The sequence below is a fragment of the Etheostoma cragini genome, chromosome 7, assembly GCF_013103735.1.
Source record: "Etheostoma cragini isolate CJK2018 chromosome 7, CSU_Ecrag_1.0, whole genome shotgun sequence".
NCBI lineage: Eukaryota > Metazoa > Chordata > Actinopteri > Perciformes > Percidae > Etheostoma > Etheostoma cragini.
Genome location: NC_048413.1, coordinates 4,599,941 through 4,614,447, shown reverse-complemented (window position 1 = coordinate 4,614,447; position 14,507 = coordinate 4,599,941). Strand labels below are relative to the sequence as shown.

Here is a 14,507-nt window from a genome sequence, read left to right as displayed (position 1 = left end):
ATCAAAATTTCTATGATTTTTATGTATTTCCCCAACACTGATAGAAAACCATGTCCTGTGGGACACAAGTTAGACTGGTCCGATGCATCCTGGAGTTTTTCTTCTTCTGTGGCATAATGCAGATTTTGACTGAATGCTACATTTCAGCCAGATCAGCACACACTACTACCAAAGTAGTCAGTTTGAATACAGCCAGTGTTGTTTTCAAGGCCAACCCTGAGGCTGTCTAAGCAGCAGAGACACAGGTGTAACTGTTAAGTACCTTAAAATGGCTCTGGTCCATGTATTCGTCCAAGTAAGCCATTGTGCACAGTGCATGGGTCCTGGAACTAGCTAAACTAAATGGTATGCAAATGTTGTTAATGTTATTAATCACATCTTTGTGACGTGTATAGATATCTGCTGGCAACAAGGTCTTGTACACCGAACCAATGTTGTATGTCAACTGAGGAAACACGTCATCCACTGAGGAAACAGTTATTACATTAGCAAGACATTTTCTCTGACATACGGTGTCCATCATGCAGACAGACAGAAATGTTCTCTACCACGCCAAATATTCCCAGTAGGTGTCCCAGGGTGAGGGTGGACGTTAATGGGGACTGGGAGTGCTGAGGCAGCCCAGCTGTTGGCTCTAATGGAGCCAGTCCCAGCTGCTGCAGCTCCCAGCTTGTTTCCCTAAGTAGCTAATGAACACCTGTCTCTCTCTCTCTCTGTCTGTCTGTCTGTCTGTCTTTCAGTATCACAGGGGTTCACAGGGTCACAAGTTAAATCCCTGCCAGCCGCTGGATAAGACCCATTAATGTCTCTGAGTTTGGTGCTTTTCAGAGAGATGTGTGACGACGTGGATAGAAATACACTCATACGTTCTGCTTCTCTATCTCAACATGCACACACGTACACACACGCACACACACACACAAACACACACACACACACACTACCCTCTCTTTCAAGCTGTCACCATGGTTTCTCAGTAAGATGAGGTTTTAAATGTGGACTTTGCCCTCTGGAGCGCGTCGTGGTCAGTCACAGTCTCTTAACTGTGACTCATTAAGCCACTGTTAGCTGCTAGCTGTTAGCTTTTAGCTGCAAGCCGTTATCGGAGCTGGACTCACACAAATGCACACATTTAGCTGATGTGCTTCTTTTACTGGAAGATATTTAAATAGTATTCCTTTAAGGATGTTATGATCTGAAGGATCAGCAGAAGATTTACATAATGCTTCTGAAATCAGGTGTGATGAGTGAGTGATGCAGTCCAAACTATTAGAAAGCCCTGTGTTCTACCAATCCATATGTACACACACACACACACACACACACACACCCCTGACACACATGAACAATCTCACACACACACCAGACATGCACGCACACACACACACACACACACACACACACACACACACACAACCTGGCTTCCCCTCCTCCGTGTCAAACACATCGACCCCCACAACACACAAACACACCTCCATTCCACTCCCATTCACCATTTTATGACTTTACTATGGGAAAGCACTCTCTTGTGTTTGCTGTCCTCCCCTTCTTCTCTCTGTATCGACTCATCCCTTAATCCCCCAACCTCCCTGTTTGTACGAGGCATTCCTGCAGCTACACAACTGTAAAAGGCCAGATTCAAAATGACAACAGCACTGCATCAAAACACATGTTTCTCCTTCATTTCAATGAGATCACTGCATTGGTACCAGGGATGACAGTTTTGATTTCCTTTTCTGACTGATAGCTGACCCTTCTATAAGTCTATATCGACATATTTTCAGCCAGATGTCTGTCCCCCGTCCTCTGTCTCTGTGTTGGCGTTCTAACCTCTGTCCCCATCCTCGGTCTCTGGTTCAGTGTTCAAACCTCTAGTGGATTTATGAGGGCTATGGTTACCTGCTCCTCAGATCTCTGTAGTGTAAATCTAGACGGCTAGCTAGACTATCTTTCCAATCTGAGGACTATGGTTACCTGGTCCTCAGATCTCTTCAGGGTAAATCCAGACAGCTAGCTAGACTATCTGTCCAATCAGAGTTTTATGTTGATGACTAAAACTAGTTCTGAACGTACACATGTTCCACCAAAACAAGTTCCTTCCTGAGACTATTTAGCAGAGGCACCGTGGCTCCGTCTGGAGCTTAGCCCCACCCTCAATGATTGTGATTAGTTTAAAGAGACGCAAATAAACCAGAGCACGTTTTTCTACCATCCCAGAATGCTGTGTTAACTAGCCAGACCCTCCTCCACAGAGACATCCGGCAGCACCTGAACAATCCTGGAATTGAAACATAGTGGCTATAGACTAGTAAACTAGTACTGTAAAAAATACAAAGAAGAGCACTAAACTCTGTCTGAGTGAAACTCCCATACACAAAACAAAAAGTCAAGGTTTGAGCCCTGAGATCTTGAGCAGGACCTTGCTCTGGATTAAATCAGATCCCTGAAAATACTGTATGCGATATGTGATTTAGAAATGATGTTTAAAAGATGAATGTTGAACCTGCTACTTATCATGATGTTGAACATGAACACATGGTGTTCATTAAGAATCATTAGAAATGTCAAGTAAGATGAACTTTAACTCAGTGACCTATACTTCCTCTCATTCAGCCCCCCCCCCCCGCTCTTTTGTGCCATTGAAAAGCAAAGAAAGTCAAACAATCTGCCGGAGTCAACCTGCTTAAACCCAATATTTACTATCCCATTAAGAAGGGCAAACCTGCCTCTTTTTCTCCTCCTCACACTCTGCTGCTTCCATTCCTTGTTTCTTCCCATTTCATCGTATGTGTGCCTGCCTCTCTTTTTCACTTCATGGAAAACGCTGATAAGTGAACTCTGGGAAAATAACAGATAACTGAGTACTGCAGACAGTTTTGGCAAACTACATTCCTGCAACTTTTAACAAGAGACTAGAAGAGAGGGGAAGAGGAGCTCTGGCTTAAACCCAGTGCTAGAGAGAAGAAAAAAGAAGAATGGGGATAGATTGAGCTTCGTCAGGTTTCTCTTTGAGCTATTAAGCAAAGAAAACCACTAGATAAACTTAATTTATTTATAAGATCCATTGTAGTCACTGCTAATGATGAAGTTCAACTTACTGACTGCAAACCAAAACAAGAACACTGCAGAATAATTGGCCAGCCTATGTTTGGATCAGTGCCTTAAAGACAGACAAAGAAGTAAAAATACCCGCTGGTATATTCAGTTTTGACATGGGATCCAAAATGCCTAAAAGACCCAGAATCTATTTCTCGCTAACTTGTCAAATGCAGTTCTTCTATCACACTAAATGAGCTCATTGTATGACAGCAGGCAGACATTAGCATCAAGCTATTCTTGGTCTGGCTTGGCAGAGCAGGGAGAAACTGGTGTCATTCAGGGAGGACGAGGCTGGCACCCAAAGTGTTTTTCTGTCTGGGTTTTGTTTGAGGAGGAAGCTGCACACACTCCTCACACACTGCAGCTGGGCATCTTTCACATCAGCAATACAGGACTAACTTGATCCATGATGGTTGAAAATCTATTCAATTTCAATTAAATTTTATTTATAGTATCAGATCATAACAGGAGTTATCTCAGGGCACTTGACAGATAGAGAAATCAGATTTTTCTATGTCAGTATCTGCGTTAACATTTAAATAGTCTGAAATCTGATGGGGGAAAGCTTATTTGCTTTCACTTGTTAGATGACAATATTAATATGAACATAATTAAAACTCGGTGGGGAGTGTGTTTAGCCTAGCTTAGCACAGAGACTGTAGGCAGGGGGAAATTAAAAGCATAGCTCCAACTTTTCCAAAGCTGTCCTATTTACACATTGCATGTGGATATGAAACAAATTTCGCAATGTTTGGTTTTATCAATCTAGTTTACATATTTCTTAGTCTCGCAGCCTGCAACTAACACAATATAAAATGTAACTGAAAATCATGTTTGAGCTACGGGAAGAAGTTTTTTTGCCTCTTTTGACGCAGACAAAACTCACACAAAATGTCATATCAGCCCTGACGTCACAACAAAAATCCCCGCTGCTCCATCTCGACTCCCACCGCCAGCAAACTAAAAGTGGATTTAAGGCGTGTTTTTGTGAAGGACGATGTTCTGATATGGTTTGGCCCACTGAGAATGTGTCAACAGCTCACACGGACCTTAAAAAGCTAAAACGTCATTAGAATACCATAAGACTGAGTTTGTACTTGTCCATGGAAAGATCACCTGTCCTTAAATAGAGAGGGACTTCTTCCTTCCTCAGTGTAAGAGAACTGAATACATGGAGTCGAAATAAAGGTATGCTGTTTGTGTGAATGCACCTCAAGTGATTGATTTACTAATCTAATCTCCTTTAATTAATTTCCTATTGAATCTCATTTCCACTGTCCCCAGTAAAAGATCTAAGACACTTCAGTGGTATTCACAACCAACTGTTTTCTCCTTGTTTGTTCACCGAGCCAAACACTCTCAGTGACACAAAGGTGTGATAAAGAGCCCATTGAGAAGTATTTGGAATGTTAAGTCAATGGGAGGGCTCAGGACCACTGCTGCATCAAAAGGAGATTGTGAGGGCGAGCAAACACTGCAAGACAATAGGACGGAGCGGAATGGACGCTCGGCTGGGAGGAGACGGCCAACCTGTCTGAACCAGATTGCAGAGTAGATGTTTCCCTACAGCCTATGAGGTCTCATGTGATCAAGTCTGAAACTGAACCTAAAAACAGGGACACAAGATCTATTCCCTTGTATCGCTGATTAAACTTAAAATTTTTTAATATCTATTAGTCACATTATTAGACCCTCTTTGTAGTGTCTTACATGAAATACAAATACACTTTGTTTCTACAGTACTTCGTATTGCAATGGGACTAACTGGGAGTAATTAGACAATTGGCCAAAACTGATTTCTCTTTCTTGTTTTTTCAAACATTTACATCATTTGACTTTCTTAGCGTGTTTTCCTTGAGTAGAGCCAGCCAGAGTTTTACCTCCTTCCATTACCGTTGTTCACTTTTCCATACGAGTCTATTCTAATCTCAGTCAGTCTGTCTATCTGTCTTTTCAATTTTCACCCTCCAAGAGGGTATCCTAGCTGTCTGTCTCAGTGATTACTAAGCTACAAGAAGAAGAGATAGGTGGGTGGGAAATATGAGTGAACAAGTAAAAGGGTGAGAGGAAGAAAGAGGAAATGAGGAGGGTTTAGTGTGAGACAAGGTGACATATATTACAAGATAAGTTAAAGGGCAGCGAACGGGTAAGACACAGCAAGGAAGCAGTGAGTGAAAATTGGGGCCGGTTAATGAGTTCAAAGTAGCGGGGAGGACCAAACTGGATAGCCTGTTAATGACCTTTGACCTGTAACGGATGAACAGGTTGGAACAGACATCAAGCATGACAAGGGAGGAACACACACTACACCAACATGACTATTAACTAATCAAATCAGATGCAAATGCTGTTGGAGGATTCACACTACAGAGTTTTACAAATTTTAAGAACATGCACACACACACACACACAAACACACACACATGCAAACACACAGACAAAAGCCAAACCACTGAAGGGCAGCAACAAGAGAGGGAGTTGCCCTTTTATAATCACTTCCTTTGCTTTGATAATGGCTGGCACGCGCACACACACACACACACACACACACAAACACACACACACACACACACACACTAGAGGATGGATACCCGACCCGAGCCCGATGGGACCCGACGGTAACCGACGATCCGGGCCGGGTTCGAACAGATTTTTAGAAAGGATGCTTGGGTTCGGGTCGGGCTCGGTCACATCAGCGCGATAAGGCATTGAACATTTTGAATTTAAAACAGCTTATTATGTAGGTAACCAATGCCATTGGAGGTGTGCATTGATGAGCTCATCTGTTGACATTTCCGAATGCCTTCCTACAATTGCTTAATAAAAGCGGGCTTTCCACACAAATAAACGTACATGTGTCATTGGTATGAGAAACAAATGCGATTTTAACTGTGTTGGGCTAGGGTCGGGCTCGGAAAGAAATATCTTAATGCCTGTCGGGCTCGGGTCGGGTTCGGTTACTGCTCTGTCGGACGCGGGCCGGGCTCGGACAGAAAAATCCGGCCCGATCCGCACTCTAACACACACACACTTAGGCACACACACATTGACATTTCAATTAAGGATATTATGAATGGCTTCTTTTTCTGTCATCCCCAGCTGGAGTCCTTCCCTACTTTTCTCTCCCTTCCTGTCCTCCTCCTCCTCTTCTTCATCTTCTACTTCCTTCCACATTTTTTATCTCGTTCACTTGCTCCCTAATTCTCAGTTTAACCTCTCCAATTCTCTATTAGGTTACGTTTTTTTTTCTCTCTAAGCAAGCGGATGGAAAGTAGTGTTTATTCAGAGTACCAGGACGGAACAAGCACTGCAGAATCTCATTTCAACAAAATAGCATAATACAGGGGAGTCATTGGAATTAAGTTTCATGGTACTATCGTTGGAGACTGCTGTACTGCATTTTCAGGAATTCTGGATTAGTAAAAAAACAATATATTTGTTTTAGGCCACTATATGTGGGCTACAGGTTCTATTATTTGGGATTACTTACATTATTGTCCAATTAGTATATTTGCATATGAGGCAACTTTAAACTCTCAGGCTGGGAGCACTGGTGAGCTACAACGTGTGTGGGCATGTTTGTAAAGCTACTGAACTGGAACTGTTACCATATGTGAATTGGAGGCACCTAAAGTACATTTCAGGGTAACTGTTCAGACATTTAAGACTATTACACTGGACATTTGTGCATGCAACGCAACAGTTAACAGAAAGTATATCTTCAGATGATTGACCATAATCACGTTGTGTGATGAAAAGCTGTAGTTTATTGTCAAAGTAAAAGTCAAGTCAAAGTTTTTGCATCGGGCAGAGGTGAAAACATGAAAGTGTTCAATTAATAGCTGAAAGAGAAAATAATTCAACAGGAAATTCCTTAATAAGTATGAATAAATCCTGCAAAACAAGGCCGACATACGTATATTCCATTTATTTCAGCTTACTGAAGTGTGTTGCTACTGTACAGGCTGATTAATTATGTGTTAAAGGTTAAATACTTATTTTTTCAAGTGTCTAAGTGACTGATGGGAACAACAGTCTTTAACATTGGTCCTGTATTAAAAGAGATCTCTGCAGTCAGCGGAAACAAGCAACAATGTAAGGTAATAGGGCAATTGTCCGGCTTGTATTTACCTTCACAAAAGTGCTTGTTTTTCAACTGACAGGCTCTGATTAATATTCAGTTCTGACAACATTATGGAAAGGATTCCTAAGGAGGTCGACCTTTCTGTTAAAGAGAAAGATACATTTTTTAAACTTAAAAACATCTGTGAAATTGCGTTCGCTATTTGCATATTTGTAAATTTGTCATTTTGTCATGGGAAAATATGTTGGCTCTAGAAATATTTTTAAAATGGATTTCGGTGGGTTTAGTGCTAGCAACTTCAGAGTTGTTTCTGGTTTCACAGAAAGGTCTCAAAGAGGTTTTAAAGATCTATCTCTGTAGGGATCCTTACCCTAATGTTGTCAGACACTTAGAATAATAATCAGAGCCCGTCAGCGGCAAAAACTGAATTGTTAGTGAACCAAACTGATGCTGAACATTTGCCCCATAGGGTTATATAGAGCCCGGTCTGTTACAAAACTTGGCCTAATACTGGACCAAGTGCAAAGATTGTTGTTCCTATCAGTCACAAAAACATGGGAAAATATGGCCCAGGTTGAAAAAATTGGTAGTTACCCGTTGATCAATTGATCATTGATCATTGATAAATGATATTCCTCTGGCTTTGGCATGTCCCAGACAGAAGAATGAGAATACATTTAAGAAAATAAGATGCTGCGTTTATCTTAATTTGTCAAAATACCAAAGCTAAAAGTGAAGGTGTGTTAACTTCCGATATCAGAAAGCACCTTGGAATTACCCACCAACTATTTCATCCCTCCTTTATACATATTATTAGATGACATCAACTTTATCCCTTTTTCCACCTTCTATCTCTTCACTCAAAGCTGAAGCACTCCTATTAAGGTCAGATCTGTCTGTCTCTCCACCTCTCTTTTCTCCCCCTCTCTTTGCTCATTTTCCTGCCCAGTACACATAATGAATGACTGAAAAATGTGCACTGTGTGTCAGCGTTTGTGTGTGTGTGTGTGAGAGGACACAGTTTCAGAGGCAATGTTTAACCCTGAACAGGCAGGGAGGAAAAAAACAAGAAGATGAAGGCCAATGAGTGGATGGTGACAGTATTATGAGTAACAAGAGGAGGACGGAGGAGTGGAGGGATTGATGAATGACTCCAACTGTTGACCCTCTAAATTACAACCAGAGAGCTAAAGAGGACAAAAGGATGTATATCAAGAAATAGAAAGAGGGCCACTATTAAAAAAGATGTGTTCAAAACATGCAGTTGACTGAGTCATTGTGGAAAGCACAGCAACAGAAAGAGAAAGAAAAGAGCAAAATTGCACACAGAAATAAATCAGTTTTTTGAAAGACTTAATGATGATAACATATAATGCTCTGTGAGGCTCATAATGCAGTGCATTCAAACTGGATAACTACCGAATGACAGAAGGAGCAACTCATAGCTACAAAAAAATACATCTTCGACCATGCCCCAGAAGATAATTCAAAATTTTAGGTAGGGAAGATTGCGGAGCAAGGCAAGTGCTACTTGCGCCATCCCCAAGCTGACAGATGACAAACCTGTTCAAACCTGGTATCAAACTAACAAAACCAAAGTTCATGTTCCAGACTACAAGACTACAAGAAAGTAAAAAGGTTTTAACCATTGATAAAGATGTTAATCAACTAACTGAGAGTAAGATCCTGTCCACGGAGGACTTAAAGCGTGCTTCTAGGAGCTTAATGACCAAGGTTAACAGCGTAAAAATTGAGTTCAGTAAAAGTGTTACACATTCTAGAAAAAAGCTAAATCGGGCATGAGTTAATGAACAAGTATGGAATCTAATGAAGCAGAGCCTCAGCCTCGCCTCTCCAGCCTCGTGGTGCATTCAAAGTCATTGTAAAAGACATACTATATATATAGTATATACAGTATATCCTCTTGAAAACCACTTGAAAATATATGACTTCTGAACACAGAATTTCTATTTCCGTCCAAGTAAATCATCTGAAAAATTAATAAAAAGCACTACTGTAAGCATATTACATGGGCTACATACTAAAATAGTACTCTAGACACATGTCTCAACTTAGAACAGAAAAAATCCAGAAAAAAATGACTTATAAAATGGATTTTATATGAATGTATTTCTACAGATATGTCTGTGCGTTTGTCTTATTTCTTATTTCTAAAAAAGCCAAAAAAGTGCTAAATACAAAACTTCTGAAATACAAAAACACATCCACATCACTCACAGATATGTCTGAAAGAAGTACATACATAGATTTATAGAGATAAGTAATCATAATTTCATGAAATGTTGAAATGCCATCAGAAGGCCATATTTTTGACTTCAGACAGCTGTAAAAGATCACAGGAATAGTTTTTGTTGGCCATGTTTGATATCAATCAACTCATCTTCTTATTGGCTACACAGGGATGCCAGTTTTATGACCTTATCTTCTAATTCGTGGGCTCCACTGTCAATCTTTCCCACGTGGGCTCAATGGCGACTGTGCGATATCATTGGCTTAGCTTGAGGGTATCTCTTGATAAGCTGATGCTATTGGCTGGGAACAAGGTTCATTGCGATCTGTAGAAGCCACAGATTGTAATGGTGTGTCGACCTTCGTTTTAGCCCGCACAGGGAAAAAGTTACAAGCTAAAGAACCCGAGAAATGATGCACTATCTAGATTTCTGAACGTCGAAACATGGCCAGAAACTACAAGATTGTGAGGGGACCAGATAATTATGGATTACAGGGCTTGGATATTCTAATTCCTTGGAGTGTTTGCGATTTAGGAAATCAACGTTTATGAATATCTTTCACCGCTGTGGATAAAGACACGAGGACAAAGGTAGGGATGCACGCTCGATTTAGACAGAAACGGTGCAGTGTTTCTTAACTTCATAACATGATTATAACCGCTGTAAGTCACCTTATCCTTTGTGCGGGGGCTTGATGGAATCACAAGACTTTAAGCTTTCTAATGATGTGCTGCATGACCGTGTTGGTGACGATTTAATGCTTGCAATTCATAAAGAACAATTCATGAAAACACGTTGTGGAAAAACACATACCGTTTGGGGAACCGTGCTCTCAGAGAAGATATACCGTTTTAAAAGTATCGTATCATGTTGATAGGAGCATTAAATTGAGAAAACATGATGGGACAACAAGAAATCAAGGAACATTCAGAATAGATTAATTAATCGTGAGCTAACTATGACATTAATGCGATTAATTGCAATTAAATATTTGAATCGTTTGACAGCACTAAAAAAAACACGACCTATTAACCTTTGACAGCTTTCTCTGTTTTGCAGACATGTGCCTGATGTATAAATTGACCCATGATCTTGCACCACCACCACTCAAGCCATGTGGCTCATTTTGCAGAGATAATGTTAGGGTCTCCAGGGCTTCTGTAAGAGGTGTACGCAACACTCAATGTAGGATGACTACATTTGGTCAATCAGCTTTGTCAGATACAGCAGTAGAAAAGTAGAGCTTAATTCAACTTCACAATGGAGAAAGTGTAAGTCTCAGAAGTTTTTTTATGTCCTTAAAGACTTGGCTGAAGGCCAATCAACTATGTGATCAATATTTATAACATGGAATGTATATTTTATATACTGGTTTATACGGTATGTAATGTTTGTTAGAGTTGATCTATTTGTTCTGATAGTATTGTCTGTAGTGTCTATATTATCTTTTTATCTCCCTTGGCCAGGAACCACAGCTCTGCTACAGGGCTTGAACTGTGCTTGGTCCCTGACAAATAAACTAATAACTACACTAATTTCAATCTATCTTTGCTAACCAGACATCGAATTATTTTAGAGTGATAAACAAACCCTACTTTAATTTCACAGTGGCTTAAAGATGTACATGCCGAGAGGAAACATTGTCAAGTTGGTCATGTATGAAGCCTTTTCTATCATATTTTGCAGACTTGCAGTTCTTCCCAGACTAACTTGTGATATATGTAGTTGCATGTATGCCAATGAATCCAACTGAGCCAGGGTAAGGTGGGTTGTGTGCATTTTATTACTCTGCCTTGTGTATAAATTGTTGTTGATGTTGGTGTTGTGTGTCTTTTCTCTATATTTAAAATCTAAACTTTACAGACCACCCTTTTTCAATAAAATATGTTGCCAAAGAAAAAGATTTAAAATAAACACAAAGAAAGGTATTTTTAATTTTTTTGTCTGTCTTACTGAACAGGCACAGAACCGTGACTCCTGAACCAGGCTGCCTTTGTTTTGGCCTGAAGGTTCCTGATTACTGCATACAGCTTCTGTCACCAGGTTTCATTTTGGACCCATTTCATTAGTAGCTAACTCGTAGCCAATTATCTGAGAGACTGACCAAAGAAGAGACGTTTAATGTCCATCACATGTATCCTTGTCCCTTCTTTTTCTGTCTATCCATTAAGTGTTAAAAAACGTCTTTGTGGCTGGACAGAGTCAGAGAGCGATAATAGAGAGAAAACAACAAATAAGAGATCATAACTTCGAAAGTCTCACACACTTTCAAAGAGGTTGAAATGTTGAGCAGCCGGCCACACACACACACACACACACACACACAAACAAGTGTGTCTCACTATCTTTGTGGGGACCAGTCATTGACATAATGCATTCCCTAGCCCCTTACCCTAACCTTAACCATCAAACCTAAATGCCGAACCTTATCCCTTACCCTTACCCTAACCATAACTTAATTCTAACCCTGATCCTAAAACCAAGTCTTATTCCTCAAACAGCCCTTTAAAGTTGTAGGGACCAGCATTTTGTCCCCACAAAGCTGTCAGGACCCCATAAGTATACTGTATTCCCGGTTTTTGGTCCCCACAAATGTAGTTAAACCTAATACACACACACATACACCGACACACACACACACACATCTCAGTCTCTTTCTGTTCCCCTACAAGGCCGACAGGTAGGATACCTAGAGCTTCCACAATTCAACATTCTTTTGTAAAATTAATTGTCTCAGAAATAATTCCGATTAACAATGTATTTGTCTCTTTCAATCAAATTAAAAAATATTATTAAATAGAATATTAAATAACAAATATTAAATACTAATTTCTTTTTTAAACAAATTAAAGTTTTGAATGAATTCCAGGATACATCTTTTAATTATACTGTATGTCCCTGTCATAGGACCCGGATAATATCATATTATCTTGTATCTGTAGTTATTCCCTATCTCTGTCTCCTATGTGACCTCTGCTGTCCCAGGACGGCGACCCATCTAGATTACCTCACACTTGTCTTACATTCTGAGGAATTGTCAAGTTATTCACTGCCTTTTTTTATCCAACTGACTGAAACAATGGGCACTGCCTCAAACCCTTTGTCAATTTGGACTTGAACACACCACAGAGACTAGCTGACAAGCAACATGCACACGTACAACACACTTTGTTACCTACAAGTGGAACAACTAACTGCTCTGTATTAATAGTCCAAAAAAAACATCATGAAAGACAAAGAAAAGACCAGCGTCTGTGATATTACTTTCCGGGCAAACCGGCCCCTTACAGATCAACACCCAATAGATTTTTGCCCGCTTAGTTGTATGCCAAAACAAGAAATTGAATTTTAAACTAAAATTATGTGACATTCAAAGAAAGAATTTGGTAGATTTTTACGACTTTGACACTGTGAAACAGGTTGTTGTAAAAAACAAATTTGCTTGATTTGAGTTATGATGACTACGCAAATTTTCTGCTGACTTTTGTAGGGCTTGTTTTTGACAAAAATACAACAAAAAGTGAAAAAAACTTAAAAAAAGTGACAATTAAAAAAAAAGTCTGACAAAGCCATAAAAAGTCAGAAAAAACAACAATTGAAAAAAAGTATTGGCATGCAGTAAAACAAAAGCATATCATACGTTACATGTCTGGCCCAGAGTGGCCTTTAGTGAAAAGTTTGACTCCCCTGCTGTAAAAACTCAGGCCGGGCACGGCAACTGTTGCTCATGTTGACCTGTTTAGTCCACCGAGACCGCGCATGTCATATTAAGCTTCACTTGACATGAGACTGAAGACATTTTTGAAGTTTAACTGCTTTGAACATGTTTAGTGTAAACTCAGGTTTAATTGCAAAAAGTCTGTCAGTTATTGTGGGGATTTCCCAAATATGGCCTCCCCCCAGCAGCTCAGAGCCGGCTGGCACTTTAACAAAGGTAACACGGACATTCAAACCACATCAACAGCAGGAAGCATTCAATCGGGAGCAGTTGGCACCGTGCTCGCTCTTACGCACTACAAACAATAGAGCTACCTCAACACTGCATGTGAGTGTGTCTGTGTATGAGTGTGTCTTTTTCCTGTAAGGAAACCTGCCAACACACTAGAAAATTAAGGGTCCCTGACGGTGAGAAACATTTCAATCTCTCTGGTAGGAAACTGCCGTCCAATTCCAGTAAAGTTCATCTTTAATCTACTTAAAGGGTAACTACTGTTTTTTCAACCTATTTTTCTGTATTTTTGTGTCTAAGTGACAGATGAGAAAAACAATCTTTGACATTGGTCCAGTATTAAAAGAGATCGCTGCAGTCAGCAGAGGAGAAACAAGCTACATTTGGATTTACCTTCACAAAAGTGCTTGTTATTTAACTGACAGGCTCAGACATTTTAAGTGTCTTACAACATTACGGAAAGGATTTTCTAAGGAGGTTGACTTATTAAAGAGTAAGATCCATTTTTTTAACATAAAAACATCTGTGAAATTGTGTACGCTAAACTCACCAGACTCCATGTAAACAAACAGTCATTTTAGCATCGTAAAATACACGTCATTCAAAGTCGACAGAAACAAGATAAATGTATGAAAAGCTGTTTTCGTCTTTACACTTTTCCAACCACCAAAACACAGTTCAAAGATTTACATGTGAAAATATGTTGGATGATGATCTGAAGACAAATGCCCGTGTAGTCTATCAGGAAGACGTTAAGGGAAGCTACTCAAATGTCGTATTTCTGCTACATTGACCTGTTTTTGCATATACTTCATTCTGAGGAAGATTCATAAAATTCCTAATCAGATGGCTCCATCTGAGTTATGACTGGGATGCATTCCATGCTTTCATTAACTCTTAAAGTGTCTTCTGCAATAAACTAAAAACACATCAACTCACTGGAACTGCAGACAGCTTAGAGCAGCTAAAGACTGGGACAAGTTTCTTAACTCAAGGTGGGGGGTTATGCAAAAGAAATGAACTCACCTGAAGAACATGCACACACACTCTCACACACACACACACACACACACACACACACACACACACACACACTAGGGCTGCACAAATATGAAGAAAATAT

General features: G+C 40.0%; 1 long non-coding RNA gene across 1 annotated transcript; it reads right to left on the bottom strand.

Annotated features, from left to right (window-relative positions):
* Positions 1 to 7,106: 7,106 nt before the first annotated feature.
* On the bottom strand, positions 7,107 to 13,899 carry LOC117947613. The gene is made up of 2 exons (XR_004657277.1): positions 13,778 to 13,899; positions 7,107 to 7,230 (listed from the first exon to the last, which is right to left on the bottom strand). It is a non-coding gene; the product is annotated as an uncharacterized LOC117947613 (long non-coding RNA).
* Between the last annotated feature and the right edge of the window lie 608 nt (positions 13,900 to 14,507).